Raw genomic sequence first — 14,407 nt, 5'->3', positions numbered from 1 at the left:
ATGGTGCCGGAGTGTACTGTTTATCTCAGGCAGTATTTAGAAGAAGAATCTGCCTGCGTTTTCTATGATCTTAGCAGAAGTAACTAAGATCCATGGCTGTTCTCACATATTCTGAGGAGTGAGGTAACTTCAGAGAGGGAATGGCGTGCAGGTTTTCCTGTAATAAGGTATGTGCAGTTAATATTTTTCTAGGGATGGAATTTGCTAGAAAATGCTGCTGATACCGAACTAATGTAAGTAAAGCCTTAAATGCAGTGAGAGCTACTGGTATCAGGCTTATTAATAGAGATGCATACTCTTATAAAAATGTATTTGGTGATAAAACTTATTGGGGCCTAGTTTTTTTCCACATGGCTGGCTTGAATTTGGCCTAGACACAGTTTCTTTAGGCTTTCCACTGTTGTAATATGAGTGGGAGGGGCCTATTTTGCCGTTTTTTTGCACAGCAAAAATTACAGACACAGACATCCAGCTTCTTCCTGCATGATCCAGGACATCTCTGGGGGGCTCAAAAGGCTTCAAAGTCATTGATACTTTAATACAGGCACAAAAGCCTGTTACCAGGAAAATCTACCACAAGATATGGAGTAAATATCTTTATTGGTGTGAATCCAAGTATTACTCATGGAGTAAGGTTAGGATTCCTAGGATATTGTCTTTTCTCCAAGAGGGCTTGGACAAAGGATTATCAGCTAGTTCCTTAAAGGGACAGATTTCTGCTCTGTCTATTCTTTTGCACAAGCGCCTGGCAGAGGTTCCAGACGTCCAGGCATTTTGCCAGGCTTTGGTTAGAATTAAGCCTGTGTTTAAACCTGTTGCTCCCCCGTGGAGCTTAAAGTTGGTTCTTAAAGTTCTTCAAGGAGTTCCGTTTGAACCCCTTCATTCCATTGATATTAAACTTTTATCTTGGAAAGTTCTGTTTTTGATGACTATTTCCTCAGCTCGGAGAGTCTCTGAGCTATCTACCTTACAATGTGATTCTCCTTATCTGATTTTTCATGCAGATAAGGTAGTCCTGCGTACCAAACCTGGGTTTTTACCTAAGGCGGTTTCTAACAAGAATATCAATCAAGAGATTGTTGTTCCATCATTGTGTCCTAATCCTTCTTCAAAGAAGGAACGTCTTTTACATAATCTGGACGTAGTCCGTGCCTTGAAGTTTTACTTACAAGCTACTAAAGATTTTCGTCAAACATCTACCCTGTTTGTCATTTACTCTGGACAGAGGAGAGGTCAAAAAGCTTCGGCAACCTCTCTTTCCTTTTGGCTTCGGAGCATAATATGCCTAGCCTATGAGACTGCTGGACAGCAACCCCCTGAAAGGATTACCGCTCATTCTACTAGAGCTGTGGCTTCCACCTGGGCCTTTAAAAATGAGGCCTCTGTTGAACAGATTTGCAAGGCTGCGACTTGGTCTTCGCTTCACACTTTTTCCAAATTTTACAAATTTGATACTTTTGCTTCTTCGGAGGCTGTTTTTGGGAGAAAGGTTCTTCAGGCAGTAGTTCCTTCCGCTTAATCCTGCCTTGTCCCTCCCATCATCCGTGTACTTTAGCTTTGGTATTGGTATCCCATAAGTAATGGATCATCCGTGGACTGGATACACTTAACAAGAGAAAACATAATTTATGCTTACCTGATAAATTTATTTCTCTTGTAGTGTATCCAGTCCACGGCCCGCCCTGTCCTTTTAAGGCAGGTCTAAATTTTAATTAAACTACAGTCACCACTGCACCCTATGGTTTCTCCTTTCTCTGTTTGTTTACGGTCGAATGACTGGATATGACAGTGAGGGGAGGAGCTATATAGCAGCTCTGCTGTGGGTGATCCTCTTGCAACTTCCTGTTGGGAGGAGAATATCCCATAAGTAATGGATGATCCGTGGACTGGATACACTACAAGAGAAATAAATTTATCAGGTAAGCATAAATTATGTTTTTTCACTGTTTTTCAAATTCTGACAAAATTTGTTTCTCTTAAAGGCACAGTACCGTTTTTTATATTTGCTTGTTAACTTGATTTAAAGTGTTTTCCAAGCTTGCTAGTCTCATTGCTAGTCTGTACAAACATGTCTGACATAGAGGAAACTCCTTGTTCATTATGTTTAAAAGCCATTGTGGAACCCCCTCTTAGAATGTGTACCAAATGTACTGATTTCACTTTAAGCAATAAAGATAATATTTTGTCTTTAAAAAATTTATCACCAGAGGAATCTGACGAGGGGGAAGTTATGCCGACTAACTCTCCCCACGTGTCAGATCCTTTGACTCCCGCTCAAGGGACTCCCGCTCAAATGGCGCCAAGTACATCTAGGGCGCCCATAGCGTTTACTTTACATGACATGGCGGCAGTCATGGATAATACACTGTCAGCGGTATTAGCCAGACTACCTGAATTTAGAGGAAAGCGAGATAGCTCTGGAGTTAGACGAAATACAGAGCATACTGACGCTTTAAGAGCTATGTCTGATACTGCCTCACAATATGCAGAAGCTGAAGAAGGAGAGCTTCTTTCTGTGGGTGATGTTTCTGACTCAGGGAAGATGATGCAACCTGATTCTGATAGCTCTACATTTAAATTTAAGCTTGAACACCTCCGCGTGTTACTCAGGGAGGTTTTAGCTGCTCTGAATGACTGTGATACAATTGCAGTGCCAGAGAAATTGTGTAGACTGGATAGATACTATGCAGTGCCGGTGTGCACTGATGTTTTTCCAATACCTAAAAGGTTTACAGAAATTATTACTAAGGAATGGGATAGACCAGGTGTGCCGTTCTCTCCCCCTCCTATTTTTAGAAAAATGTTTCCAATAGACGCCACCACACAGGACTTATGGCAGACAGTTCCTAAGGTGGAGGGAGCCGTTTCTACTCTAGCAAAGCGTACTACTATCCCTGTCGAGGACAGTTGTGCTTTCTTAGATCCAATGGATAAAAAGATAGAGGGTTACCTTAAGAAAATGTTTATTCAACAAGGTTTTATCCTACAGCCCCTTGCATGCATTGCTCCTGTCACTGCTGCTGCGGCGTTCTGGTTTGAGTCTCTGGAAGAGGCTTTACAGGTAGCGACTCCATTGGATGACATACTTGACAAGCTTAGAGCACTTAAGCTAGCCAATTCTTTTGTTTCTGATGCCATTGTTCATTTGACTAAACTAACGGCTAAGAATTCTGGTTTTGCTATCCAGGCGCGCAGAGCGTTATGGCTTAAATCATGGTCAGCTGATGTTACTTCAAAGTCTAAGCTGCTTAACATTCCCTTCAAGGGGCAGACCCTATTCGGGCCTGGTTTGAAGGAGATTATTGCTGATATCACTGGAGGAAAAGGTCATGCCCTTCCTCAGGATAGGTCCAAATCAAGGGCCAAACAGTCTAATTTTCGTGCCTTTCGAAACTTCAAGGCAAGTGCGGCATCAACTTCCTCTAATGCAAAACAAGAGGGAACTTTTGCTCAGTCCAAGACGGTCTGGAGACCTAACCAGACCTGGAACAAGGGTAAGCAGGCCAAAAAGCCTGCTGCTGCCTCTAAGACAGCATGAAGGAACGGCCCCCTATCCGGTAACGGATCTAGTAGGGGGCAGACTTTCGCTCTTCGCCCAGGCGTGGGCAAGAGATGTCCAGGATCCCTGGGCGTTGGAAATTATATCCCAGGGATATCTTCTGGACTTCAAGGCTTCCCCCCCAAAAGGGAGATTTCACCTTTCACAATTATCTGCAAACCAGATAAAGAGAGAGGCATTCTTACACTGTGTACAAGACCTTCTAGTTATGGGAGTGATCCATCCAGTTCCAAAGGAGGAACAAATTTTACTCAAATCTGTTTGTAGTTCCCAAAAAAGAGGGAACCTTCAGACCAATTTTGGATCTAAAGATAAACAAATTCCTCAGAGTTCCATCATTCAAGATGGAGACTATTCGTACCATCCTACCTATGATCCAGGAGGGTCAAAACATGACTACAGTGGATTTAAAGGATGCTTATCTTCACATTCCGATACACAAAGATCATCATCGGTTTCTCAGGTTTGCCTTCCTAGACAGGCATTACCAGTTTGTAGCTCTTCCCTTTGGGTTAGCTACAGCCCCAAGAATTTTTACGAAGGTTCTGGGGTCACTTCTGGTGGTCCTAAGCCTGGGGGCATAGCAGTGGCCCCTTATTTAGACGACATCCTGATTCAGGCGTCAAACTTCCAAATTGCCAAGTCTCATACGGACATAGTGTTGGCATTTCTGAGGTTGCATGGGTGGAAGGTGAACGAGGAAAAGAGTTCTCTATCCCCCCTCACAAGAGTTTCCTTCCTAGGGACTCTGATAGATTCTGTAGAAATGAAAATTTACCTGACGGAGTCCAGGTTATCAAAACTTCTAAATTCCTGCCGTGTTCTTTATTCCATTCCTCGCCCTTCGGTGGCTCAGTGCATGGAAGTAATTGGCTTAATGGTAGCGGCAATGGACATAGTGCCGTTTGCACGCCTACATCTCAGACCGCTGCAACTCTGCATGCTCAGTTAGTGGAATGGGGATTACACAGATTTGTCCCCTCTACTAAATCTGGATCAAGAGACCAGGGATTCTCTTCTCTGGTGGCTATCTCGGGTCCATCTGTCCAAAGGTATGACCTTTCGCAGGCCAGATTGGACAATTGTAATGACAGATGCCAGCCTTCTAGGTTGGGGTGCAGTCTGGAACTCCCTGAAGGCTCAGGGATCGTGGACTCAGGAGTAGTCACTCCTTCCAATAAACATTCTGGAACTAAGAACGATATTCAATGCTCTTCAGGCTTGGCCTCAGCTAGCGACAATGAGGTTCATCAGATTTCAGTCGGACAACATCACAACTGTGGCTTACATCAACCATCAAGGGGGAACAAGGAGTTCCCTAGCGATGTTAGAAGTCTCAAAGATAATTTGCTGGGCAGAGATTCACTCTTGCCAGCTATCAGCTATCCATATCCCAGGTGTAGAGAACTGGGAGGCGGATTTTCTAAGTCAAAAAACCAAAAGAGATGTATGAGGGCACCAAAACACTTAAACAATAGTGCTGCTACAGTCCCGTATCATAAATACCACAGGGAATTTATCCTTATAGTATACCCAGTGTGCTCTCTATAAATCGCTTGGCAGTTATCACGGTTTGACCAAATTCAACAGTGGGATACAAGTGAGTTCGTGTATGTGCACGATGTGGTCTCACCTTTATCGACAGTCCAAGGGATATCCTTTATGCAGGGCCTTCTGTTGCTTCCATAGCATCCATAGGTAGGTAAGAACTACACTTTCTTTCCAATCCGTTTATGCCGCACTTCATTCGGAACTTTTACAGAGGCGCCGTAAATTTACGCCCACCCGGGGGCGTGTCCGATATGGACTGGGCAATCCTCCAACCGGATGATTCCAGGCCGCAATAGAGATTGACGTCACACCAGAGTTTCACCAATCCGATGCACCCTCAAGGACCGCACCTTCTCGGCAACGAGTCAGCGACTCTGCATAGTATGTTGATGCCGATTTAGCGTCCAGGATAACCAAGCACTCCGGGGATAATTAGGGTAGCACAAAGCAGGGATACTAGCGCTCTCCAGGCAAAAAGATCCACCACAGCAAGAAAGAAGATGAGAGCGCTAGTAATTATAGATAAAACATAACCTTTATTTGGTTATTAAAAAGTAGAACAGACAGTCATTATTAGAACGAATAGAGGGGGTACCTCTGGCTGGCAGGCTTACGCGTTTCGGCTAGGCCGTAATCATAGCATATTGATGTCAGCCACAGGTGTGCTTTTTATACATAATTGCACCATCATCATTGGATAAAACAAACATGTCATTAAAAACAATAACACGCCCAGAATCTGTTTAACCCCTTACATTTAGAAGGTAATATGGACTCATTTGAACAATTCAAAAAACATAAATTAATCAATAAAAGGTGTTGTTTGTTACTATACAGGTTGTTATATATATATACTGGCACAAATGCAGTTTTGTTGGTTCAAACATTGCAAACTTCGCTTAATACGTATGTGCACAAACAACTTGAATACCAATTTTGATATAAATGGACATAGACATATGGGTTAAATGGAGTCAGATAATATCCTACTTGTACTATTCAGACTATATTGATCACAATGCATAACGTTATGTTTGTAAAACAGAAAAAGATATATATATGAATAGAATTGAACACAACAAGATCAGTTTGTGTAACCGTATGCTGCTGGATTAATGTGTATATATGTTTTATGTATGTTATAGCACATACCCAAATGGACACAATTTAGACTGTGATAGAGCATACTACATATGCTTTAGAATATATGGATACTATAGTATCTAAATGCTTCAGATACGAAAGAGGAAGTGACACTGTTCTATGCAATGCAGTTAGTAGCTGCAGGCTTGCTCCTGATCCATATTTTCAGAGCATGTATATGTATATATATAGATCTTAAAGATTACCTTATATATTACATGAGTATGTACCCATCACAGATAAATTGGACTGTGGTCAATATATATAATGGTAAACAATACTCAATGGTAACAATAAGGTAATAAATCCAAAGTATATTGGATTATATGCAGGGAGTGAACCAACTGAGGTAGGAGACATCAGGAATTTTAAGGAGAGGAGTAGAAGAAAGAGGGGGAATAGAAGAATACTCAAATGATTGTATCCAAGTAATCATATCAATATGTATGGTAGTCTATCTAACAGACTAGACTAGAGACCCCAAGGTATGGTAATTTATTCCCAATAGTTTATAAGGTCGAACTCAGAGTTCAGACCTCTTGGTATCCTAGTATCTAGCTTGAAGATCCATAGCATCTCTCTCTTGGATAGTGCTATTTCCCGATCTCCCCCACGCTTGGGTCTCAATACCATATCTATAGGTTGCCAAGAAAAACATGTTAAGTTTTTACCATGGATCTCAGCAAAGTGGTGTACCAGGGGGGTGGTAGCTTTTCCCACCCTGATAGTGGACAGGTGCTCAATAATTCTTGTTCTAATCTCCCTGGTGGTGAGTCCTATGTACTGCTTTCCACATGCTGTGCATGTGATACAGTAGATGATGTAGGTAGATGTACAATTCATGCAGAAATTGATGTCATAAGTTTTTCCTGTCACCGTCGAAGTGAATTGTTCTGACACAGTCAGATATTCACACGCCCCACATCTAGAGCTACCGTATCTATAGGAGCCTTTACAACTTAACCAGGCACTACCCTGGGAAGCATCTCTTGTAAGGACTGTCGGAGAAAGTATATTACCCAGAGATCGATTTCGTCTATAGGAGCACCTGAGCCCCTCTTTGACACACTGTATGAGTCTATCATCTGCAATTAACATTCCAAAGTGTTTTTTAACAATGTTGCAGACATCCTCATATTGAGCACTATATTCAGTGACAAACGTCACACATCTCTGGGCTTTGCTCTCTTTGGGCGGTTTATCTTTGAGTAATTCACACCTATCCACTTTGTCCACCTCTTTATATGCTCTATTCAAAATTCTTTTTGGATAGCCTCTTTGAGATAGTCGTTTTTTAACTTCTACCATTTGTACTGTGCTCTCTCCAGTTTCAGAACAATTCCGTTTGGCTCGCATGAGCTGACCTTTTGCGATTGCATATGGCACATGCTTAGGGTGACAGCTCTTAGCATGCAATACAGAATTTCCTGATATGGGTTTTCTGTATAGACTTGTTTCAACAGTGCCATTAGGGTTACCCTTTAGCACTATATCCAGAAAGTTAATCTTAGTATATTCAACTTCACTAGTGAACCTCAAACCAATATCATTGGCATTAAGGTCCCTTAGGAAGTTCCCCAGATCATCATGTTCACCATGCCAGATCAAGATCAAATCATTGATAAAGCGTCGATAAAAGGTGATAGAGCCACGCTGGGGATTTCTATCTCCAAAGATGTGGGACAGTTCCCACCAACCCATGAATAGGTTGGCATAGGAGGGGGCAAATTTCGCCCCCATAGCCGTCCCACATCTCTGCAGGTAGAACACCCCCTCAAGCTCAAAAAAATTATGAGTTAGTAGAAACTCAGCTACTTGTAGAATATACTTTTGAAACTCCTTAGAAAAGGAGGACCAATTCTTTAGGAAGAATGATAGTGCTTCTAACCCCTTAGAGTGTGGAATGGAGGAATAGAGGGCTGTTACATCTATGGTAACCCATAGACTCTTTCCTTCCACCCATACGACATCTTGTACTAGATTCATAAGATGTTTCGTATCTCTGAGAAAGCTAGGGAGAGCCAGAACGAAAGGATAAAGAATCATATCCAACCGTTCAGACAACCGTTCAAATAATGAACCTATGCCACTGACTATCGGACGTCCTTTTACATCAGTCAGAGACTTATGCACCTTTGGGAGGTGATGAAACAAAGGAGTGACTGGATGTTCAACATACAGATATGACAGTGTATCATTATCTATAAAGTCACTCTCTGCTCCTTCATCCAAAAGGTGCATAAGTTCTCTTTTAAAGCGGTGTGTAGGGTTAGCCGATAGAACTGTATAACAATTTATATCGTTTAGCTGTCGGAGGGCTTCATTGATATATTGGGCCCTGTTCATAACCACAACTGAGCCACCCTTGTCCGCATTTTTAATAACCAAGTTTCGGTTATTAGACAGATAATTCAAAGCTTCCATTTCCGCTTCATTAAGGTTACCAGGGGTGTTTTTTGTAGAGTCAGCTAAAAGCTTTAAATCATTCTCTACTCTCTTGTAGAATTTTTCTACCACTTGGCCCCTGCTATGTACCGGATAGGACTTTGATGGAGGCTTTAAACATTTTACTCTATTCACCTCCTGTGGTGAGTCAGATCTATTACTCTCCACCAGGAGACTATTGAGTGAAACCAGATCACATGATTCGGAGAATGTGAGATCAGTATTTAAATTGGTAGTAACCCAATGGATATTTTGTTCCACATTGGGTGACATAGTGTTGTCGTTTGAAAAATAACCCTTAAGTGTAATATTGCGAACCAGCCGGTTCAAATCTATTACTGTGTGAAAGAGATTGAAATTGGTAGTTGGAACAAATCCTAAACCAAGGCTCAGTACACGCATCTGGGCATCAGTTAACACTATGTCAGAGAGATTTATGACACAAGTCATTTGTATTTTATTTGATTCCTTGCCTCCCTGAGTCTGTATCCCCCTCTCCCCTGACCTGATGTCCCCCCCCCCCCTGTCTGGGTTGCTCTGGGGCAAGGAAAAAACCTGTTGTAAATGTTCTTGTCCGATGTCAGAGTTAGCAGACTTATCCTGCCGTTTATTATCAGTCTCATTTGTCTTATTTGAGGTTTTTACAGGTTCACTGGTTTTGTATTTACTCCCTGTATCTCCCTTTCTGTTATCATATACTATTCCTGTGCTCTTGTGTGGTACTATCCGGGTGTCTTTTACTTCACTTGGAGTGTGTTTTAAAATACCCCTACGTGCTGTCACCTCATCTCCACTAGTGCTGTCACCTGAGTCAGCCTCTGTGTCAGAAAATGACACTTGTGACTGTCTCCTGCCTCTTCTGTTTCATCTCCCTCTGTTTCTATTCTGCAGTCTGCGAAGCTGCGTCCGTCTAGTACGGTTCCAAATATACACTGAGTCTGTGTCATAGTCTGTTTGATCTCGAATATATTTGTTGTGTTTAACATTAATAACCGATTTCTTAATTTCAGCTATAGTATCTCTTAGGACTATATCAAATCTGCCATAGTCTATATCATTTTTTCTAGAATTTAGTTCGACCTGTATCTCACTGATACTATCTCTAACACATGATAGCATTTTTGATTTGTAATCACAAAGTAATATCATCAATCTTACAGAGCACTCAGTTAGTATCACATTCCATGCTTTTATAAACTCAGAATCATTTGTATCAAAGGTAGGGTACTTGTTGATTCTTAGCCCCCTAGGGACTATACATAGTTCAATATACTTATTCATTGACCAAATGTCCCATTGAAGTTTTATTTCTCTGATCTTGAGCTTTTCCACATCATCAAAGAGTTCACCTAGTGAACAGTATGCTTTATCTGTGGAGAAAATTCTATAGAGTTCAGTGTCCGGTTCACCCCCAGTCTCTATAGGTTGTAATGAAAAGTAATGCACTGAAGTTTGACTGTCCATATTATCACCCTGCATGTCAGGTGCTGGCCCCCCAGGTGCTGCCACACACGCCAGAATAAGCAAAAAACCAAAAGAGAAGTATCGTATCTGAAGTATTTAGATACTATAGTATCCATATATTCTAAAGCATATGTAGTATGCTCTATCACAGTCTAAATTGTGTCCATTTGGGTATGTGCTATAACATACATAAAACATATATACACATTAATCCAGCAGCATACGGTTACACAAACTGATCTTGTTGTGTTCAATTCTATTCATATATATATCTTTTTCTGTTTTACAAACATAACGTTATGCATTGTGATCAATATAGTCTGAATAGTACAAGTAGGATATTATCTGACTCCATTTAACCCATATGTCTATGTCCATTTATATCAAAATTGGTAATCAAGTTGTTTGTGCACATACGTATTAAGCGAAGTTTGCAATGTTTGAACCAACAAAACTGCATTTGTGCCAGTATATATATATATATATATATAACAACCTGTATAGTAACAAACAACACCTTTTATTGATTAATTTATGTTTTTTGAATTGTTCAAATGAGTCCGTATTACCTTCTAAATGTAAGGGGTTAAACAGATTCTGGGCGTGTTATTGTTTTTAATGACATGTTTGTTTTATCCAATGATGATGGTGCAATTATGTATAAAAAGCACACCTGTGGCTGACATCAATATGCTATGATTACGGCCTAGCCGAAACGCGTAAGCCTGCCAGCCAGAGGTACCCCCTCTATTCGTTCTAATAATGACTGTCTGTTCTACTTTTTAATAACCAAATAAAGGTTATGTTTTATCTATAATTACTAGCGCTCTCATCTTCTTTCTTGCTGTGGTGGATTTTCTAAGTCAACAGACTTTTCATCCGGGGGAGGGGGAACTCCATCCGGATGTGTTTGCACAATTGGTTCATTGTTGGTGCAAACCAGAACTGGATCTCATGGCGTCTCGCCAGAACGCCAAGCTTCCTTGTTACGGATCCAGGTCCAGGGACCCCAAGGCAACGCTGATAGATGCTCTAGCAGCGCCTTGGTCCTTCAACCTGGCTTATGTGTTTCCACCGTTTCCTCTGCTCCCTCGTCTGATTGCCAAGATCAAGCAGGAGAGAGCATCAGTGATCTTGATAGCGCCTGCGTGGCCACGCAGGACTTGGTATGCAGATCTAGTGGACATGTCATTTTTTCCACCATGGACTCTGCCGGTGAGACAGGACCTTCTACTTCAAGGTCCTTTCAGCCATCCAAATCTAATTTCTCTGAGGCTGACTGCCTGGAGATTCAACGCTTGATTTTATCAAAGCGTGGTTTCTCCGAGTCAGTCATTGATACCTTAATTCAGGCACGAAAGCCTGTCACCAGGAAAATCTATCATAAGATATGGCGTAAATATCTTTATTGGTGTGAATCCAAGGGCTACTCATGGAGTAAGGTCAGGATTCCCAGGATATTATCTTTTCTCCAAGAAGGATTGGAGAAAGGATTGTCAGCTAGTTCCTTAAAGGGACAGATTTCTGCGCTATCTATTCTTTTGCACAAGCGTCTGGCGGATGTCCCAGACGTTCAGGCATTTTGTCAGGCTTTAGTTAGAATCAAGCCTGTGTGTACACCTGTTGCTCCACCTTGGAGCTTAAATTTGGTTCTTAAAGTTCTTCAGGGGGTTCCATTTGAACCTCTTCATTCCATAGATATCAAACTTTTATCTTGGAAAGTTCTTTTTTTGGTAGCTATTTCCTCAGCTCGTAGAGTTTCCGAGTTATCTGCCTTACAATGTGATTCTCCTTATCTGATCTTCCATGCAGGTAAGGTAGTTCTGCGTACCAAACCTGGGTTTTTACCTAAGGTGGTATCTAATAAGAATATCAATCAAGAGATTGCTGTTCCGTCTTTGTGTCCTAATCCTTCTTCAAAGAAGGAAAGTCTATTACACAATCTGGACGTGGTTCGTGCTTTAAAGTTTTACTTACAAGCTGCTAAAGATTTTCATCAAACATCTGCTTTGTTTGTTGTCTACTCTGGACAGAGGAGAGGTCAAAAGGCTTCGGCAACATCTCTTTCTTTTTGGCTAAGAAGCATAATCCGCTTAGCCTATGAGACTGGATTACAGCTCATTCTACTAGAGCTGTGGCTTCCACATGGGCCTTTAAAAATGAGGTTTCTGTTGAACAGATTTGCAAGGCGGCGACTTGGTCTTCGCTTCATACTTTTTCAAAATTCTACAAATTTGATACTTTTGCTTCTTCGGGGGCTATTTTTGGGAGAAAGGTTTTACAGGCAGTGGTACCTTCCGTTTAAGTACCTGCCTTGTCCCTCCCTTCATCCGTGTACTTTAGCTTTGGTATTGGTATCCCACAAGTAATGGATGATCCGTGGACTGGATACACCTTACAAGAGAAAACATAATTTATGCTTACCTGATAAATTTATTTCTCTTGTGGTGTATCCAGTCCACGGCCCGCCCTGTTATTTTAAGGCAGGTATTTTTTCATTTTAAACTACATTCACCACTGCACCCTATGGTATCTCCTTTCTCTGTTTGTTTTCGGTCGAATGACTGGATATGGCAGTTAGGGGAGGAGCTATATAGACAGCTCTGCTGTGGGTGTCCTCTTGCAACTTCCTGTTGGGAATGAGAATATCCCACAAGTAATCAATGATCCGTGGACTGGATACACCACAAGAGAAATAAATTTATCAGGTAAGCATAAATTATGTTTCTCCAACATTGGTGTGTCCGGTCCACGGCGTCATCCATAACTTGTGGGAATATCTCTTCCCCAACAGGAAATGGCAAAGAGTACAGCAAAAGCTGTCCATATAGTCCCTCCTAGGCTCCGCCCACCCCAGTCATTCTCTTTGCCGTTGCACAGGCAACATCTCCACGGAGATGGTGAAGAGTATGTGGTGATTAGTTGTAGTTTTTTTATTCTACTATCAAGAGTTTGTTATTTTAAAATAGTGCTGGTATGTACTATTTACTCTGAAACAGAAAAGGATGAAGATTTCTGTTTGTGAGAGGAAGATGATTTTAGCAGACAGTAACTAAAATCGTTTGCTGTTTCCACATAGGACTGTTGAGATGAAATAACTTCAGTTGGGGGAAACAGTTAGCAGACTTTTCTGCTTAAGGTATGACTAGCCATTTTTCTAACAAGACTGTGTAATGCTGGAAGGCTGTCATTTCCCCTCATGGGACCGGTAAGCCATTTTCTTAGTCTAAAACAAACAGAATAAAGGGCTTAATATGGGCTATAAAACTGGTAGACATTTTTATGGGCAAGATCGATTGCTTTATTTGGGCATTTTATAAAGATTGATGTTGATATTCACACTTATAAAATTTGGGGAACGTTTTTTTAACGTCAGGCACTGGTTTAGACACCTTTTCAGTCAGGAAGGGCCTTCCCTGTAGTAGGCTGAGCCTCATTTTCGCACCATTACTGCGCAGTTTCTTTTGAGAGCAGGACATGCAGCTGCATGTGTGTGGGTCTGAAAGTATTTGAAAAGGTTCCTAGAAGGCTTCATTTGGTATCGTATACCCCCTGTGTTTGGTAAAGTCGCAGCAAAGGCTGTAGCTGGGACTGTAGAGGGGTTAAAATTTTAACCTGCTCCGGTTTCTTCATTTTAAGGGTTAAAGGTCTCAAATTTGGGGTGCAATGCTTTGAATGCTTTAAGACACTGTGGTGAAAATTTGGTTAAATTTGAACAATTCCTTCATAGTTTTTCACATATTCAGTAATAAAGTGTGCACTGTTTAAAATTTAAAGAGACAGTAACGGTTTTGTTTAAAAACGTTTTTTTGTACTTTATTGACAAGTTTAAGCCTGTTTAACATGTCTGTGCCTTCAGATAAGCTATGTTCTGTATGTATGAAAGCCAATGTGTCTCCCCCTTCAAAATTGTGTGATAATTGTGCCATAGCGTCCAAACAAAGTAAGGACAGTACTGCCACAGATAGTAAAGTTGCCCAAGATGATTCATCAGATGAAGGGAGTAGACATAGTTCTACATCATCTCCTTCTGTGTCTACACCAGTTTTGCCCACGCAGGAGGCCCCTAGTACTTCTAGCGCGCCAATGCTTATTACTATGCAACAATTGACGGCAGTAATGGATAACTCCATAGCAAATATTTTATCCAAAATGCCTGCATATCAGAGAAAGCGTGATTGCTCTGTTTTAAACACTGTAGAGCAGGAGGGCGCTGATGATTTTTGCTCTGTCATACCCTCACAC

At 41.3% G+C, this 14,407-nt stretch overlaps 1 protein-coding gene across 2 annotated transcripts in view; it reads left to right on the top strand.

The window, feature by feature from the left end:
- MCC (MCC regulator of WNT signaling pathway) overlaps positions 1 to 14,407 on the top strand; it is a 1,086,108-nt gene that overhangs the window by 124,457 nt on the left and 947,244 nt on the right. The gene's annotated exons all lie outside the window — the stretch shown is intronic.

The sequence above is a fragment of the Bombina bombina genome, chromosome 2 (assembly GCF_027579735.1).
Source record: "Bombina bombina isolate aBomBom1 chromosome 2, aBomBom1.pri, whole genome shotgun sequence".
NCBI classification, from domain to species: domain Eukaryota; kingdom Metazoa; phylum Chordata; class Amphibia; order Anura; family Bombinatoridae; genus Bombina; species Bombina bombina.
Note: the sequence above shows the minus strand (reverse complement) of the source record. Positions and strands in the feature narration are given on the sequence as shown.